This window comes from Mustela putorius, unplaced genomic scaffold, assembly GCF_011764305.1.
Source record: "Mustela putorius furo isolate JIRA1106 unplaced genomic scaffold, ASM1176430v1.1 tig00003834_pilon_pilon_pilon, whole genome shotgun sequence".
In the NCBI taxonomy this organism is placed as follows: Eukaryota; Metazoa; Chordata; class Mammalia; order Carnivora; family Mustelidae; genus Mustela; species Mustela putorius.
In genome coordinates, this window is record NW_025421987.1 from 1547319 (window position 1) to 1566476 (window position 19158).

General features: G+C 37.5%; 1 pseudogene; it reads right to left on the reverse strand.

Moving 5' to 3' along the window:
• Window positions 1-2121: 2121 nt before the first annotated feature.
• LOC123394543 overlaps window positions 2122-19158 on the reverse strand; it is a 38044-nt pseudogene continuing 21007 nt past the window's right edge.

Consider the following 19158-nt stretch of genomic DNA (forward strand, 5'->3'; position numbering starts at 1 on the left):
GCTCACAACACTCCCTCTGCCTCTATGTTTTCCCTAAGAACCATGTATATCCGCCCTGAGTTCGTCGCTTCCTGGATGTCTACAGCTCTCCAGGGACACTAGCTACCACTGGAGGGATCTGTTTTTCCAGCTTCTATTGGTCACTTGGGCCAGGTGCTCTGACAATCCCAGTTTCTCTCATTTTTCCCTCCACTTGAAAACTGGTACACGTTTCTGTTGTTGTTAATTGGGATATTCTACCTTCCCTTGTTTAGTTGTTCTGCTCTTGATCAATTCCCTCGATTAAATTTTCTTAGTTTCAAATACAGCTGAATCTCCTTTCCAATAAAAGAAAAAAATAAATAGATACAGATAAGGAGTAAATGAATCAATGTTTGCAAAGTCAGGAGAACATAGCATAATAAGTACCGTGCATGTGTTTTAATAAATGAACAATATTTCCTCATTCTATGAAAGACCTTTGTGCAACTTCTTCATTTCACAGAAGATTTACTTTATACACACTTTAAAGTTGCTCTACTCAAGCTCTTTATTATTTGTTATTAGTTCTCTTTTTGATAAATTATTGTTTCTGAAAACCAAAGATTTAGAGTAAAGCTTGAAAAATTTTGTTTTATTTTTCAAAATTAAATAAAAAGAACAGAACAGATTTTCTGGGCCCAATTATAGTCTTTGCTCTGTTACTTCTAAAAAGAGGTACTTTTTTTCTCTTTTACAGTGATGAATGAGTTAACATGTGGGAGTTTTTACAGGTTTTAAAAATCTGTGTTTTCATTCTAGTTGTGCTTTTTTACAACTGTGCTAGTCACCACTTTCTCATCTGTAGTTCAGACAGGGCCATATCCCACTTGAAATTTCATGTAAAAATTAAATGTGAGTTGCTCTTTCAATCTCACTCCTTTCTTGTCTTTTTCTCATCATCATATTGTTATAACTTAACTAAATTTTGCCCTCCCTTAGAGAAATCTCATTATGTCATGCTTTTAAAATGTGAATAAAATCTTACCCCCAAATGTTTAAAATTTGGCAAAAAAAAAAAAGGATTATACCACAAAGAGGTTTTATTAATATATCCTTTTGATATTTCACTTCATAATTTCTACTATGTAACCTGGCTGCTGGCTTCTGTCTGCAAAAATAATTCTCAAAATTGAAGCAACTTATTCTCTTTTCCCTTTCTCTTGGTCTTTCTGGTGATTTTACCGTTTGCTCAATCCATTCTCCAATGAAAATGCTTAGATTCTCCTCCTCCTTCTAAGTTTTTTTTCCTCCAACCCATGATCATCCCAAGTATGAATCCAGAAACAAAGCAGCATCAACCCAGCAAAACACACCATGACAAATATACTTTACCATTTTTGTCCCTATAGTGTAATTGTGTAAGTATACTCATTACCTCCCAGCATAACAAACAAGTAAATCAACAAACGGGCACAGAAAACACACACACACACACACACACACACACACACACACACACACGACCAGACAGCTCTTTTACTTTTGCTTCTATGATCCTGGATTTTAACCAGATGTCACCAAATATCTCTTGCTTTACTCCCAAACTTTCTGGGAAAGTGATTTATTTTCACTGTTCTTACTCCCTTATCAATTATTCCATCCTCAACTCAATAAATTCCAGTTTTTTTCACTTGTCATTTTATTCTAAATACTCTTATCAATGTTTCCAATGACTTAGTTAGTATTCCTATAAATAGCTTGTCAATATGATCTTCTTTGACCTTTCTATATGTTTAGTATTCTCAGTCACTGAACTGGGGGTTTTTCTTATATATTAAATATATATATAAATATATATTTTTTCTTATATTTTCTGGTTTTTCTTATATTTTCATATATATATATATATATATATATATATATATATATATGGCTGGACAGTGGCTCATAGAGCTAAGTATGAGCCCTAGCTGTGGGCTAGAAATGTCCTTATTTTTTCTGTTTTGTCTGCCTCACTGGAGTGGGAGAAACTTAAGACTAAAGCAAATAACAGTCTTTCCCCCACATCGGTTCAAAGTTCATCTGCACATGGAGGGAAGGAAGGTGAAGTCCCAGGCAGACTAGAGTAAGAAAGGAATTTATAGATTTATAAATGCCAAATAAATACCAAAGGCCACCCAATGCCCCCTCCCAGACAGGGCTGTCTCCCCCAACCCTAGGCTTCTAGGGTCTGAGACATCTTGGCCCCAAGCTACAGCCCAGGAGCAGCTGCCAGTCTGGGGTACCAGAGAACTGAGTGGGGATGATCTGTCCAGCCAAGATTCACTCCCTCTGTGTGAGGGGCCCCTATAGCCACAGGCCTGTGTCCCCGTATAGGACCCTAGAGGGGCCAGATTCATGGGGAGAAGGTGGTCATCTCGAGTGAGACCTGCTGCCACAGCTCCTTTGTCTGTTTGCTGCGCTTGAGGTTCTGCAGGATGTCGTTGAACTGCATCATGCTCATGGGTGTCAGGCGGAAGGCGCTGCGGGCACTGCAGATCGCGTTCACAAAGTCTCGTACTTGGTAGGGGTCAGGAGAATCAGGTGGTGTTGGATGTACTGCATGTAAGCCTGCTGGCAGTGCTGCACCAGTTGGTGGAAGGCTGGGGCATGCAGGTGGTTGTGGGCATGAGAAGGGCTCAGCTGCTGCAGCGTCTCCATGATGATCTCCCAGCTTTGCTGCCAGCCCAACAACCATTTGACATCATCAGTGTAGGTGGAGGGGAGCGGGAGAAGTTGTTGGGGTGTTCGGTGACCCAGCATTTCCAGTGCCAGCATTTCAACACGGTAGGCAGCGTGCAGGTGGTGCAGGCTGTGTGGGTTGACAGGCTGACTGTGTGTCTCCTCCTCGGCTGGTAGAAACCCCCCCCCCCTCACCAAAGGGCTGGGCTGTGTAGTCAGGGCAGGCAAGGAGGCGCCCTGGATGGCTGGAATTATTTGGTCATAACTTATGTCTTTTTGCAGGCTCCTTTAGTGGATTGAAAAGTTGGTTTTCTGGAAGTTTCTATCCTGTATTTTACTGCCTCTACACAGCTTGATATGTAAGACCTTACTTAAATTATCTAAATAATAGCTACAGTTATAGCATTATTTATTGCCTATGTGTAAAGATTTACAAAATACTTATGTCTGAAGCAGATCTTTTCTTCAGGTACCACTTGTCCATATAATTAACTATATGTGAAATATCTGCTAGAGGAAGACCTTAAGGCAGGTCAGTATATTAAATATGTGGACTTAAACTCATCATGTTCTCCCCAAACCTGTCCCTATAGCTATGAATTGTTCTATAATGCAAAATAGTTTTCTAAATCTAAATTATCTACTCCCAATACTCTAAGTATTTTTAGATATACAATCTAAATACATAAACTATCTTCTTTCCATTAACATTGCTATAAAATTTCCTCATATTCTCATCATTTTTATTTAGTGATTTACAAATACCCACCTCATTTTCCTGTTCATTGCTTTGTCTGCCTTCTGCTTGGAGCACCATTATCATGTTTCATATAGTTGTAGACTGTCCTTCTATAAACACAGACATGATTAGTTCTCTGTACTTAAAATAATTCCAGTAACTCAATAAAAGCACAGAATAAAATTCATGTTCTTACTTGGTTATAAGATTCACTGTGCCTTGATTTCTTCACAGAAATTCTAGTTCATCATTTCATGTTTTAAATTCTGCCCTCTAGCTATACAAACAGAAGTAGCAAAGAGAAGTAGCTTCTAGAAAACAGAAGTAGCTTGGGAATAAATAAATATGCCATAAGATCTCCATTCAGTAATTTAATTACAGTTCACCTCACTGTTGGGGATCTCCTAACAACTTTTTTTGTTGTTATTGCTACTAGCTCCAATCAGTATTTTTGTTTGTCTGTTCATGTGTTTTTTAAAAATCCATTTGTATGCATCCACTGTTAGGAGGCCTCTTTTGCTTACCTAATATGTATAAATTTTTTAAATTAAAAGAAGATAGAACAGTGTCATCTACTACATTAGATTGGCCTACTCTATAGCAATAACCTATGTCTTGCTAAATTGCCTTCCCCAGACCACATTGTAACTGGGGTTGTTGATATATTGAGGTTCTGTCAATCAGATGCAATCTCATAAAATCTAAATTTAGTTTATTTATGAAAAGACAGAATGCCACCCCTTGGTACTACATGGACTATCCATTCACAATTAATGATCTAACAGAGAAGGTGTGGTTCTAGAATGGAATGTGGAAGTAGTGTATCCCTAATCCATTGACAGAAGTGACAATTGTATATTTCTGGAGACAAGAGCTACACTGATGGTTTATTTATTTTTAATTTTTATTTTTTAATTTTTTATTTCTTTTCGCATAACAGTATTCATTGTTTTTGCACCACACCCAGTGCTCCATGCAATCAGTGCCCTCTCTAATACCCACCACCTGGTTCCCCCAACCTCCCATCCCCTGCCCCTTCAAAACCCTCAGGTTGTTTTTCAGAGTCCATAGTCTCTCATGGTTCACCTCCCCTTCCAGTTTCCCTCAACTCCCTTCTTTCCATCTCCCCTTGTCCTCCATGCTGTTTGTTACACTCCACAAATAAGTGAAATCATACAATAATTAACTCTCTGCTTGACTTATTTCACTCAACATAATCTCTTCCAGTCCTGTCCATGTTGCTACAAAAGTTGGGTATTCATCTTTTCTGATGGTGTATATATATGTACATAGTGTATATGAACCACATCTTTCTTATCCATTCATCCATTGAAGAGCATCTTCGTTCTTTCCACAGTTTGGCGACCGTGGCCATTGCTGCTATATCATCCTCAATGGGAAAAAGCTTGCAGCCTTCCCGTTGAGATCAGGAAAACAACAAGGATGCCCCCTCTCACCACTCTTGTTCAACATAGTATTAGAAGTCCTAGCAACAGCAATCAGACAACAAAGAGAAATAAAAGGTATCCAAACTGGCAAGGAAGAAGTCAAACTCTCAGTCTTCGCAGATGACATGATTCTTTATATGGAAAACCCAAAAGACTTCACCCCCAAACTACTAGAACTCATACAGCAATTCAGCAACGTGGCAGGATACAAAGTCAATGTACAGAAATCAGTGGCTTTCTTATATACTAACAATGAAAATACAGAAAGGGAAATTAGAGAATCGATTCCATTTACTATAGCACCAAGAACCATAAGATACCTGGGAATAAACCTAACGAAAGAGGTAAAGGAACTGTACTCAAGGAACTACAGAACACTCATGAAAGAAATTGACGAAGACACAAAAAGATGGAAGACCATTCCATGCTCTTGGATCGGAAGAATAAACATTGTTAAAATGTCTATACTGCCTAGAGCAATCTATACATTTAATGCCATTCTGATCAAAATTCCACTGGTATTTTTCAAAGAGCTGGGGCAAATAATGCTAAAATTTGTATGGAATCAGAAGAGACCCTGAATAGCTAAGGAAATGTTGAAAAACAAAAATAAAACTGGGGGCATCACGTTACCTGATTTCAAGCTTTACTACAAAGCTGTGATCACCAAGACAGCATGGTACTGGCATAAAAATAGACACATAGACCAGTGGAACAGAGTAGAGAGCCCAGATATGAACCTTCAACTCTATGGTCAAATAATCTTCGACAAAACAGGAAAAAATATACAGTGGAAAAAAGACAGTCTCTTCAATAAATGGTGCTGGGAAAACTGGACAGCTATATATAGAAGAATGAAACTTGACCATTCTCTTACACCATACACAAATATAAACTCAAAATGGATAAAAGACCTCAACGTGAGACAGGAATCCATCAGAATCCTAGTGGAGAGCATAGGCAGTAATCTCTTCAATATCAGCCACAGCAACTTCTTTCAAGATATGTCTCCAAAGGCAAAGGAAACAAAAGTGAAGATGAACTTTTGGGACTTCACCAAGATCAAAAGCTTCTGCAAAGCAAAGGAAACAGTCAACAAAACAAACAGGCAACCCACGGAATGGGAGAAGATATTTACAAATGACAGTACAGACAAAAGGTTGATATCCAGGATCTATAAAGAATTCCTCAAACTCGGGACGCCTGGGTGGCTCAGTTGGTTAAGCGGCTGCCTTCGGCTCAGGTCATGATCCCAGCGTCCTGGGATCGAGTCCCGCATCGGGCTCCTTGCTCGGCAGGGAGCCTGCTTCTCCCTCTGCCTCTGTCTGCCTGTGCTCACTCGCTCACTCTCCCTCTATGCTTGACAAATAAATAAATAAATAAAATCTTTAAAAAAAAAAAAAAGAATTCCTCAAACTCAACACACACAAACAGACAATCCTATAAAAAAAAATGGGCAGAAGATATGAACAGACACTTCTCCAATGAAGACATACAAATGGCTATCAGACACATGAAAAAATGTTCATCATCACTAGCTATCAGGGAGATTCAAATTAAAACCACATTGAGATTCACTTATGGTTTGTCTCCCTCCCACTCCCATCTTGTTTCATTTATTCTTCTCCTACAATAAGTGACTCTTAATCTCACAAAACAAACTGAGGGTTGCTGGGGGGAGGGGGTTTGGGTGAAGGGTGTGGGGTTATGGACATTGGGGAGGGTATGTGCTATGGTGAGTGCTGTGAAGTGTGTAAACCTGGCGATTCACAGACCTGTACCCCTGGGGATAAAAATATATTATATGTTTATAAAAAAATAAAATAAAATAAATAAAAATTAAAAAAAGAGGGGGGGGAAAGATATTAAATTTCCCAAATTAAAAAAAAAAAAAAAAAAAACCACATTGAGATACCACCTTACACCAGTTAGAATGGCCAAAATTAGCAAGTCAGGAAACAACGTGTGTTAGAGAGGATGTGGAGAAAGGGGAACACTCTTACACTGTTTGTGGGAATGCAAGTTGATGCAGCCACTTTGGAGAACAGTACGGAGATTCCTCAAGAAATTAAAAATAGAGCTTCCCTATGACCCTGCAATTGCACTCCTGGGTATTTATCCCAAAGATACAGATGTAGTGAAAAGAAGGGCCATCTGTACCTAATATTTACACTGATGGTTTATTGATTCCCCAACATCCTGATTGTGACACAGAGGCACCCATTATTAAAATTTTTCTGGAGGTTGTAACCAGACCTTAGAATACTCTGCTTTGGATTTATCAGTGATTGTGAAATGCACTGATCCCTATCTTAAGTCCCATTCTACTTAAGCAGCTGAATATCTTCACAACAATTCTATCAGGTAAATAACATAATTTTTTTCATTTCATAGATAAAGAGACTGTGCTCCAGATAGTAAATCTTCCAAGGTTACACAGACAGCAGTCAGTGAATCCAGAACATGAACTCCTGCATTCTCTCCTGAATTCTGCCCAAACTTCTACATCTACATTTTCTTCTATATTGCAAAATTTGCCACAGTCCTGTCTTGCAGGCATTGGAAATTGATTTCTTGAGAACATTTTGGAATTCCATTCCTAGTGGTAGATCTACATTAAAGGAAGTCACATCAGAATGCCATCTGTTAACACAAAAAGAGATGTCCTTTTCACATAGATGGAAATGTTTAATTCAGCCTAACTAGCACTATTTTTTCTGTCCTGTGGGAGATCTATGAGGAAACAACATCATAATTAAAGTTTGCTTGGTAATCTTCAAATAATAATGAAAAAAATTAAAGGAATAAAATATATAATGGCTTCCAAGCGGAGAAAGACAACTATCATATGATCTCCCTGATATGAGGAAGTGGTGATGCAACATGGGGGCTTCAGTGGGTAGGAGAAGAATAAATGAAACAAGATGGGATTGGGAGGGAGACAAACCATAAGTGACTCTTAATCTCACAAAACAAACTGAGGGTTGCTGGGGGGAGGGGGTTTGGGAGAAGGGGGTGGGATTATGGACATTGGGGAGGGTATGTGCTTTGGTGAGTGCTGTGAAGTGTGTAAACCTGGTGATTCACAGACCTGTACCCCTGGGGATAAAAATATATGTTTATAAAAAATAAAAAATTATATATAAAAAATATATATAATGGCTTCCATATCCATACCCATAAGAGGTGTGGTCTTATATATGGGAGTGGATTCTTGGAAGTTATTTGACTTTAACTTCTTGTACAACTCCTAATGATATAATCAATTTTAACAATAGAACTAGAGTAATTTGTTTTTAATTTAGGTAAGCCCACTCCTATAGATAGGTATTTGATTAAAACTGTCTACATTTGGGGTGTCTGGGTGGCTCAGTCGGTTAAGCATATGACTCTTGATTTTGGTTCAGGTCATGATCTAAGGGTCATGATATGAGTCGTGAGATTGAACCCTATATAGAGCCCTGTTTGGTCTCACTGTCTCTCTCTAAAAAACAAAAATAAAAACCTGTCTGCATTAGCTTCTATGATTTCCTTGTATCTTAATTTTTTCCATTGGCTGAACTTTCTTCTGAGTAACATTTTCTTTCTTCAGGTCTGATACTTACATTCAGTAAATATATTGCTTATGTCTTCAGGCTTTGAGACTATTGTTTTCTTCTTGAATTCATTTATCACTCAGAAAGTAATGTTGTTTACCTTACCTTGAATTTCTTACAGAAAACTTAGTGTCACCTCCCTTTACCCAATACACTTACTGTCCTTAATTCTAATCATCCATTATCTGTTCTTCCAATGAGAGTGAAAGCTCCAGAAATGTAGAGACTGTGTCACATTTATCTTTGTAGTCTCTGTTCTTAGCATAACACAGAGCAAGTTCCCAAAGCACCCAAAATATTATTATGAAAGAAATAATAATATATTTGAAGGGACTTTGCCAGTTATAAAATGTACACTAATACAGGATATTGATATTGTGAGGTTTGTTGTTCAAAACATACTTTCAGGATTTCAAGATAATTTCAACTGTGTTTGCCAAGGAGCAAATTATTAGAAAAATTTTTATATTCTTTATTTTTTATACATTTCCATAGTGCTAGCTCCCAAGAACTCAATATGGTAAATTATCATTTTGAGCTCTGAGATAAGAGAAAAAAGATAAATGTATATTATTTCAGCACTTCACACTTTAGAATTGCTCCTAAAATGCATTCTGAAAAATGTGAACACTCAATTGCCTTATTTGGCATTTCCAAAGAAGAACGAGCTAAAGAAAATATAAGATTAATTTGAAATATCCTTACTTATAATAACTTATTTCCAGTGTTTTGCCATAAATATGCCATGGCAGCCTTATTAACTGATTTAATCTAATTAGTGTCAAAGGAAGTTACAGGTCCTGAATACAAGATTGCATTCAACAGTAGCCATTAGGACCAAAATACACATAATAAGAAATGTTTTTCAAAGAAATGTTTTCATTGTGAGGATTCCTGGAAAGATGTTATGGGATGTCAGTTTAGTTCACTCCAACAAATATTTTCTGAGAATTTATCATGTACACAATGTAATAAGTTCTAGGCAGACAGAAATAAATTAAAAACAATCTCATCAAAGAGTTTATAGTTGGAAAATTAGATATTCAATAATAAAGTTGTAATTACATATGACAAGTGCTTTAGGGAATAAAAAGGACTTTAGGGAAGAAAAGAGGGAGATCTATAATCCTGCCTTGAAGATTGGAGTTGGGATAGCGATAAGAAATACGGAGACTTTCTGGTTAAGGTAGATCTACACCACATGCTGAAGAATGAGCAGCCTGAATCCAAGAGAATGAAAAGGAAACAGTCTTTTTTTCAAACCAACGGACTTGTGAAGTTGCAGAAGCTTGAAACTAATTGGTGAGTCTGGGAACCAAAAGCAGATCATCAAGGTTGGAATATAAATTTTGAGATGGGGACCAGTGGAAGATTACATCTTTTTTCAGTGAGAGAAAGCATCCATGTCATGGAGGTCCTTGTCTGTAAGGATTAAGAGTGGGTAGCTGAGGCTTCCTAAAATATCACTGTAGAAACAGTGTTTTGCACAAAGATGTTCTATGCATGTTATTGCCTTATCATATGCTGTGCAAACATTTAGCAATAAAGACATAAAGTAGAACACTTTTAGTTTGTTTTTAAATAGTTGTCTAAGGTGAGCCTCCTTCCATATTTAAGTAACATTGAATTTAATAAGTATTATAGATAATACTTGAACCTGAAAAATGTAGAATCAGTGGAAATTTCTGCATTGTCATTAAGCAAGTTTCACTGGTGGGTTACATTTGTACCCTATTATTTTATAAAATGTGTCTTTTGGGCGCCTGGGTGGCTCAGTGGGTTAAGCCGCTGCCTTTAGCTCAGGTCATGATCTCAGGGTCCTGGGATCGAGTCCCACATCGGGCTCTCTGCTCAGCAGGGAGCCTGCTTCCTCCTCTCTCTCTCTGCCTGCCTCTCTGCCTACTTGTGATCTCTCTCTGTCAAATAAATAAATAAAATCTTAAAAAAAAATAAAATAAAATAAAAATAAAATGTGTCTTTTGAACTTGGCCAAAATTATAACCAGTCTAGCATTCATGCCACCAGGCAGTCTGGAAATTAATGCTGGAAAAATGAGGGTATAAGCTTTACCATAAAGTTGGAAGATCTTTCTTTCTTTCTCCCGCACTCCCCCACTTTTTTTTTTTTTTTTTGGAAGATCTTTCTAACTCACTCTCATTGAAACATATCTCACATGGAGATTACCTCCTTAATGTGTCATCTATGTCTGTATGCTTTTCCCCACAAGACCTTTTTGAAACTGTAGTCTAAAATACTCTTTTTAGGGCACCTGGGTGGCTCAGTGGGTTAAGCCTCTGCCTTCGGCTCAGGTCAGTCTTGGGATCCTGGGATCGAGTTCCACATTGGGCTCTCTGCTTGGCAGGGAACCTGCTTTCCCCTCTCTCTCTGCCTACTTGTGATCTCTCTCTCTGTCAAATAAATAAATAAAATCTTAAAAAAAATACTCTTTTTAAAACAGCAGTTTTATCCTCCACTTCTACCCTCAGTTTAGAACTCTTTAATGGATTAACATTACATTTAAAATTAAAAATTAATGTTTAACATAGCCTCTCAGGCCTTGCATATTCTGTTCCCTGTAAGAATCTCCCACCTCAAGTTTTGTTCCCAGGAATCCTCACCCCAAAACCAGGCCCACTGACCTGTTTCTGTCTGTCCCAGCACTAAACCATTGAATGAGAAATTCTCTCTGCCCAAGATGTTTTTCCTAATTCTCCCCAAACTCCACTCTCTCTCATCAAGTTCATTTGTACTCAACTTTCAGACCTCAACTAAATGGTCTCTTACTTACAGAAGCCTCAACCAACCTCTTTATTGGTCCAAACAGTCTTTAGGGGGTGGCTTAGAGCAGGATTTACCTCCCCTTCCAAGCACTTACACAGTTGTAATTTCACACTTTATTTTTGCCGTTGTTACTACTATCATTTGAATAATGGTAATTCCCCTTCTACAAACTAAGCTCCATGGGTACAGGGACCAGAAATCTTTTAGTTCACCATTACCTCTCCATGGCAATGTTTAACGTACAACTGCTATAACAAAGAGTTAAACTCAAACTTACAGTAAGTACATTTTTTGTATCTTGAAATATTTGCTGGTTCATATGGATCTTTAAAATGGGTTACTGGTAGTTGTTGTTGATTACTCCTATCTGTGGTGTATTTGAGGGAGTACATATTGAGGGAAGATTTTTGAGCCAGATTGATGGGAATTGTTTTGAGTCTTAATCTGTTCTCTACCAAAGTAAGGAGTGATATAAGGATGGGATTCTTTTTCTAACTTCACGCTTAGTTAGAAGGGGTTTCAACTAGGTCCTTCCTAGAGCTTATTATATACTTTATGTCATTGGAAAGGCACAGAGAATGAGATTCTGACTCATACTTGAGGAAAGTAGGGACCAATGGCAATAGGAAGACGATCTAAACCTTGAAAATAACTACACACCAGCAGCAAAACAAATATGTGGATTTCTGGAGCTTGGTAAGGCAGCCACCATAAGGAAGTCAGCACAAGAGATAGTCTACAGGATGATAGGGTATCAACAGTAGGAGGTTGTAGCCTGCTTCACAGGGAGAAGATGGTAAAGTGTGTACATCTGGGTGGCTGGTTAAAAGAAAAACCAAGCCCATATCACAAAAACTGAGGGAACTAGCAGAGAACTCAGGTAATACCTATGAAGGAGAAGCTTAAACATTTATTCATGAGAATACAAAGCCATCCTTCATAGTACCAATGAATTAGCTATTTTTGATTTCTTTACCTCCTATCTCTCCAACCTCTCTGTTCTTGAAGGTATTAAAATAGCAGAAAAAGAAAGGGAAATTGGTAACTGGCAGTTGAAGAACCATAGTTCTACTTCAAGGCAGCTGGAAACCCACCACAGCTGGCTTTAGCTGGGGAAAAAAAAAATCATCATTGAATGATGCTTACAGTATTGATCTATGTATTGGATGGTTTTAATTAGTTAATTGAAGGTGTATTTTCATTATAAAGTGACTGACTTTCTGCTCTTTAATAGTGATAAAAAAATGTCATGGAATCATTCTAGCTTTTCAATCAGGATTAAGGGGAGGATATTCACTTTTGGAAGGTTTAAAAAAGATAGAAAAAAGAATGATGTTAATTTATAACTACATCCCATGAGTGCTACCAATTCAGGGTACCTGTTGCATAGTACTTTATGCACATTTGTTGAATAAGTGAGCTGCATTTTACCTTGCCTTTTATTAATAAGCTGTATGACCTCAGAAAATATCTGATACAATTGGCCTCCTGTGTAAAAGTTAGAAAGTCCATTGAATCTCATAATCCATTCTAGTCCCAAATGTCTACTATTCTTTTATAACCTCAAATGCTTGGAAATCACTCTGTAGAAAGTTTAGAATACTATAACGTTACCAACTACTTATAACTACTTTGCACTTTTAATACAGAGATAACAAATGAATAGCTCTATATACCGGACATCATGGAGCTGAACATTTAGCTGAGGGAAAAGAAAATAGATAATTGCAATATATTTTATAAATGAAAGAGCATGGAATATAAGAATATCATATAAAGCATATTTACTATCTTTTTAAAACAGATGTTGGCTTTTGGGGCACCTAGGTGGTGCAGTCAGTTGAGCGACCAACTCTTGGTTTCCCCTCAAGTCATTATTTCAGGGTGGTGGGGCTGAGTCCTGCATCAGATTCCCTGTCTGCAGAATGTCTTCTGGGGATTCTCTCTATCTTTCCCCCTGCCTTTCCTGCTCATGCTCTCTCTCTCTCAAAATAAATAACTAAATAAATCTTAAAAAAACAAACAAACAACTTAATGGTTTCAAAAAATAGATGTTGGCTCTTTGTATGCAAAACTTTAAAACCAGAATTATATTCAGGATATTGAGAACTTCCAAGTCAACCTAAATTAGAACCCCAAATAAATATCTATTATATAAAACTAAGAAGATCTTTTTAAACAATGTGTTTTATAAAGTAGATTTATTTCTTTATTTGGTTTCATGAATTGCTTATTTGTGTGGACAATCATAGCTTAATGTTATGTTTTTTCCAAACGCCTTTGAATGCTTGACCAGTTTAATCTCCAAGTATATGGATTCAATCCAAAAAGAAAGGGTGTGGTGTGAACTGTAGGATTAGTTGTGTAAGGAAGCATTTCATGAGTATGTAGGGAATGACATAAACATCATATCTTCTATTTGTTTCTGAGAAAAGGAAAATATTTGGCCCCTTTCTTGTTAATTCCAGTCAAATTTTATTTTGATTAATATTATAAAACAGACTTAATAAAATATTAAGTAATTTTATAACATGAGTAAATTTTATTTAAAAATGTTTGGGAAAAATTTAACAAGATTAAACTTTGAAAAATACAATCTTGGGGAAATAATCTAAGAATAGATTTCCAGTGGGAAGAACAACCTGGACTATTGTACTGCCAGAAGATATCTAATAGTCACAGGCAGTGGATTAGACATCAAATATAATGTAAAAAAAAATTAAGATTTGTTTATTTAAGAGAGAGAGAGAGCAGGTGCACAAGCAGGGGGAGGGGCGAACGGACAGGAAGAGAAAGAATCCTCAAGCAAATTCCTCACTGAGTACAGAGCCCATAGCAGGGCTTGATCTCAGGTCTTGAGATTATGAACTGAGCCAGAATCAAGAGCCACGTTTAACCAACTGAGCCACACAGGTGCCCCTCTAATGTGAATGTTTTTTATTATTTTTTAAAGCCTTAAAGTTTTGAATTTTCTATTCACTTTATTTTGAAGCATGTAGAATTTTCAATTCAAATGCATGAATTTGTGTAGGGCTAAGAGAAGTCATAAATCTGTAAAATACTGTTCATTGGCATAGACTGTTGACTCAAATGAAGGTACCCATTCAAATTGAGGAGGGAAAATGACACAAAAAGTCCAGATTATCTGTTTTATTTTAAGACAGCTGGCTTGGATTTTCATCACAAATTTCAATGTGTGTGTGTGTATGGTAGGGGAAGGGTTTCCCCACATCAACAAGCAGTGCTCAAGATATTGGCTAGGTGTCCTGCAGTTCAGCTCAACTCTGACACTATCTACCCAGGGATAGCATCAGATTCCACAGAGGGCAGAGCCCCACAAGGCTCCCCTCTCTCCAATTTCAAATACTAGTCGCAAGTCCAAGTTGCTGCTTGGTATTTCTGACCAACTAACTATAGATTGCAAATTTCCATCATCATTTCCTCTTTGGATTCTATTAATTTGCTAGAGACGATCACACAACTTCAACATTTTGCTTACTATATTACTGATTTATTACAAAAAGATATATCTTGGGAACAGCCAGATGGAAGAAATGCATAGTGCAAGGTATGGTGAAAGGGCACAGAGCTTCTGTGTTCTCTGGTAGTGCCACTGTCCCCAAATCTTCACATGCTCATCAACCTGGAAGCCCTCCAAATTCCATACCTTGGGGTTTTTATAAAGGCTTCATCACATTGGCATGATTAATTAAATCATTGGCCATTGGCCACTGACTCATCGCCCAGTCCCTCTCTCCTCCCCAGAGGTTAGGAGAATGGCACTCAAAGTTCCAGCCATTTAATCAGTTGGTTGCTTCCTCAAAGCCCTCATCCTTGGGAGACCTAAAAGTTGTCTCATTAACATAACAAAAGACTTTTTTGGTCTCTCTCACAAATTCAGAAATTCCAAGGATTTTTGGAGCTCTATGCCAGAAAGGATAAAGACTCAACATATATTTCTTATCACAAATCATAATATCATAGCAACTTAAAAATTGTTCTTATTATTGAAAAACACAAGAACCACATTTTTAATAATAGTAAAATTAAAGACATTCAATTGTTTTAAAAATATTTATAATATTTTGGAACACGTAAGCGCATTAGGACACAAGTGAGAATAGCTTAGAGAACAATATCTACTATACTTAACATAAACTAGGGTACAAATTTAAATTTTGGTTAACCATGTAGAGTTATTCTCTCAGTAAAAATTCAGAATGATAGTAACAAATTCAAGTTTTAAGAAGTCTGACATGATTCTCAGACCTGTACCTCTGGGGCAAATAATACATTATAATTTAATAAAAAAGGAATTAACAAAGCAAGAAAAAAAAAAAAGAAGTCTGACAACAGAAAATTAAAAGGAAATGCAGAGGCATTTGCCTGGCTCAGTTGGTAGAGCGTGGGACTCTTGATCTCAGGGTCTTGAGTTTAAGCCCCTTGGTGGGTGTGGTACAAGTTAATTAACTAATTAATTAATGGGAATGCATACAAGGTTTTGTAATAGTCTCAGTAGGCACTAGGTAGAGTGTGAAATACTGACATGACAAGCCATTTTCAGACAGAGTCAGAGCTGCACCTGCCGAGAAATTTCTGTAGCCATAGCCATCTTTGTTTGAATTGGGCCAAAATCTCTGGATTGGGCAAAATGACAATTGTCTAAAGCAACTGCTGAAGAAGTCAGAGGGAAGAGGGACATCCTGATCACAAGGGTGATGTTTGTGTACTTTCTAAAGAGAGAATCGGTAGTCAATCAATGTATAATGCAGAGTAATTAAGCTTGTTAACACCAATAGAAAAAATTTCCCCATTTCTTCAGCTCCTAGAATTGTCCCCCTTCTTTTTCCTCATAAAAACCCCTTACTTTCTTTCTGTCAGCTGGACACTGGGTTTCTACCTGAATCTGTGCTCCCTGAAATGCAGTTCTCTGATCCCAGGGAAACCTTCCTTTACCTCTCATTGTGTGGTTCTTTATCTTCAGGTTAGCAGATGCTAAGTAATACAATATATAAGAGGTAAAAATGGCAGATAAATATTGGTCGGATAGAGGGCGGGCCAAAACAAATGCTGCTCTAGTCAACATATTCTTTCTTCACAGTCCTTCTATATATTGAGAAGAAAAGTACTTTCATAATTTACTAAATACAATTTAGAGCATTTATTACTTTCATAATATATCTTACTTTACACAACACTTTAAGGTCTCTTCAATGCGTTCTCTAAGGATCTACATAATTCTTTGGACACATCAAAGTGTAAAGACATGACAGATGCCATCTAATAAATGGTCATATATTTAGGCTCCACTAAAGCTTACAATTCCTTTTAAAAAAAAAATAAAAAAGCATCTGCCAGGGACTGAAATTAGTAAATAATAACATAAGCACTCTCTGTGTGTGAGGAAGTCTCGAGTTTCGGTCAGTTTGTTATATAACCTCCCAGCATCCACCAATAGCGGCAGGACTAGATCACTAATTCAATCTCTCTGTTGGTTAAATTGTGCCTAAACTAAAAATGATGCCTAGAGAAATTAAGAATCCATTATAACATCACAAAGCTACACACTTTATTTTATTTCGCCTGCCTGGTCATTTCCTTTGTCTATTAATAAAAATGTTTTACAGATCTTACAAATGTTCTGAATGTCTATACTTTCCTTGCAGGAAGGTAAGACTTTTGTAGGACCTCATTATTGCTGTGGAAGCCAGCCTCCAGTATTGCCCCAGTAATGCTCAGAATATGACTTTAATGCTAAATCATAAAAAGGATGTTGATGTCTTTACTTATTGCATCCCTCTCTTTGGGAGAATTCAGCTGCTCCATTTTAAGTCATCCCTAACACCCCTAAGGATAGCACTGAGTGGTGAAAAACTGAAAACTGCCGACAGCCTGATCAGTTTGCCAGTTCTAGAAATGAGCCCATCACAAAAACAGATCCTCCAGCCATGTCAAGCCTTCAGATCTCCGCAGCCACAGCCACAATCCTAATAGGAACCTTGTGAGAGATTCAAAACTAGAACCATGCACTAAGCTACTCCAGGATTCCCCACCCGCAGACAACGTGTGAGATGATGTTTATCATTTTAAACCATTAAGTTTTTGGATAATTCATTGTGCAGCTAGGTAACTAACACAATTGCTAATCATAGTGGCAATTTGCATACTAAAATTCATTTATAAATTGTATGTATCAGTACATTTTATTCTTTTTTTTTTTTTTTTAAGATTTTATTTATATATTTGACAGAGATCACAAGTAGGCAGAGAGGCAGGCAGAGAGAGAGAGAGGAGGAAGCAGGCTCCCTGCTGAGCAGAGAGCCCGATGCGGGACTCGATCCCAGGACCCTGAGATCATGACCTGAGCCGAAGGCAGCGGCTTAACCCACTGAGCCACCCAGGCGCCCAGTACATTTTATTCTTTATGGTCACTTTCCACTTGTTCTCCAGATATTTAAATTTTATTTTACATTTATAGATGTTAGAAAAAAAAAAAAAAAAAACTACTCACTCCACACAATGGCTGATTTCCTCAAGAGAAAAATAGTGAGTCAATGTTAATTTCTTCCAAATTCTTGGTATTCATTCCCTCAGAAATATTTTGAGAGTCTATCATGTGCAGATGGAGGTAATAACATATAAAAGGCTTTCCCTCATGTAGATTACATTCCAGAGTGGGGACATAGGAAGTAAACGATGAAGTAAACCAGACTTTGGTGAGTATCATGGAGAATAAAAAATCCTCTGGCAGGAGGAGAAAATTTCTGTGTGACATGAGCTGACTTACATTTTAGTAGGATCCCAAGGCTGCCAGCACCAACAGGCAGAGTTCTGGCACCTCACATTGTTGACACAACTACCAACAGATGCTGGAAAATGCAACTGCTGTGTCTAGAAATTCAGCATGGTACCTGATTTTTCATATGAACATTTCCAGTTGAAAATGGATAAGGTATCCAATTGTTGGATTTAGTCATGTGACTAAACTCTAACCAGAAGATGTCAAAAATGTGGAAAACAATAAAGAGTCTGTACTTTTACCCCATTTGCCAACTAACAGGTTAGGCTGCCATAGAAAGTCAAGAACCAGGGTGTGGCTGGGTGGCTCAGTGGATTAAGCATTAGACTCTTGATTTCAGCTCAGGTCATGATCTCAGGCTCCTGGGATAGAGCCCCACATTAGGCTCTACACTCAGCTGTGAGTCTGCTTGAGATTCTGTTTCTCCCTCTGCCACTTCTGGGGGTGGAAGGTAACTCACGCTCTCTCAAATAAATAAATAAATATTAAAGAAAAAATGTCAAGGACCATGCTGCCATGCCGAGTCCATTCTTTTTGTTGAGTGTTGGGACAGAATGTTGAATTCATACCTATGGTAGGCTAATAAAATGCAGATGACTCCTTGGTCAGAGACAAACACCATTTATCACTCATATTTGTTCCCTACACATCAGTTCCCACAGGGAAATATGAGAGCCAGAAGTTATCTGCATATGCTGTGAGGTGCCTCACAGGAAGGAAATGTCAGAATGAGAAAACTCTGATCTTATGTAGGACAGCTCATGACCTGTCTATCCTCCCCTCCAGAGAAAGAAAGAGCAACAGAAATATTATCTTTATTGCAGAATATAAGGAGACATGAGAGTGAGAGAGAAAACATATCTACATATATTATCTTGGGATATAAGAAAATCTCCTCCAAAAAAGGGGAAAAAAAATTAAAATCCTGGACTGTTTCCATACACAAAAATTGACTACATACTTTGGCTCAAGGGACTCCAGCTGCACAGGGATGAAATCCATGGGAAAAATCTTCCAATACAAGGAAGGCTAAGGAAAAGAACATAAGGCATTTTTGGATTTGGTAGTGAGTTTTGGGGTTCTTCTTTAAAAAAAGTGGAAGATTCTGCAAAT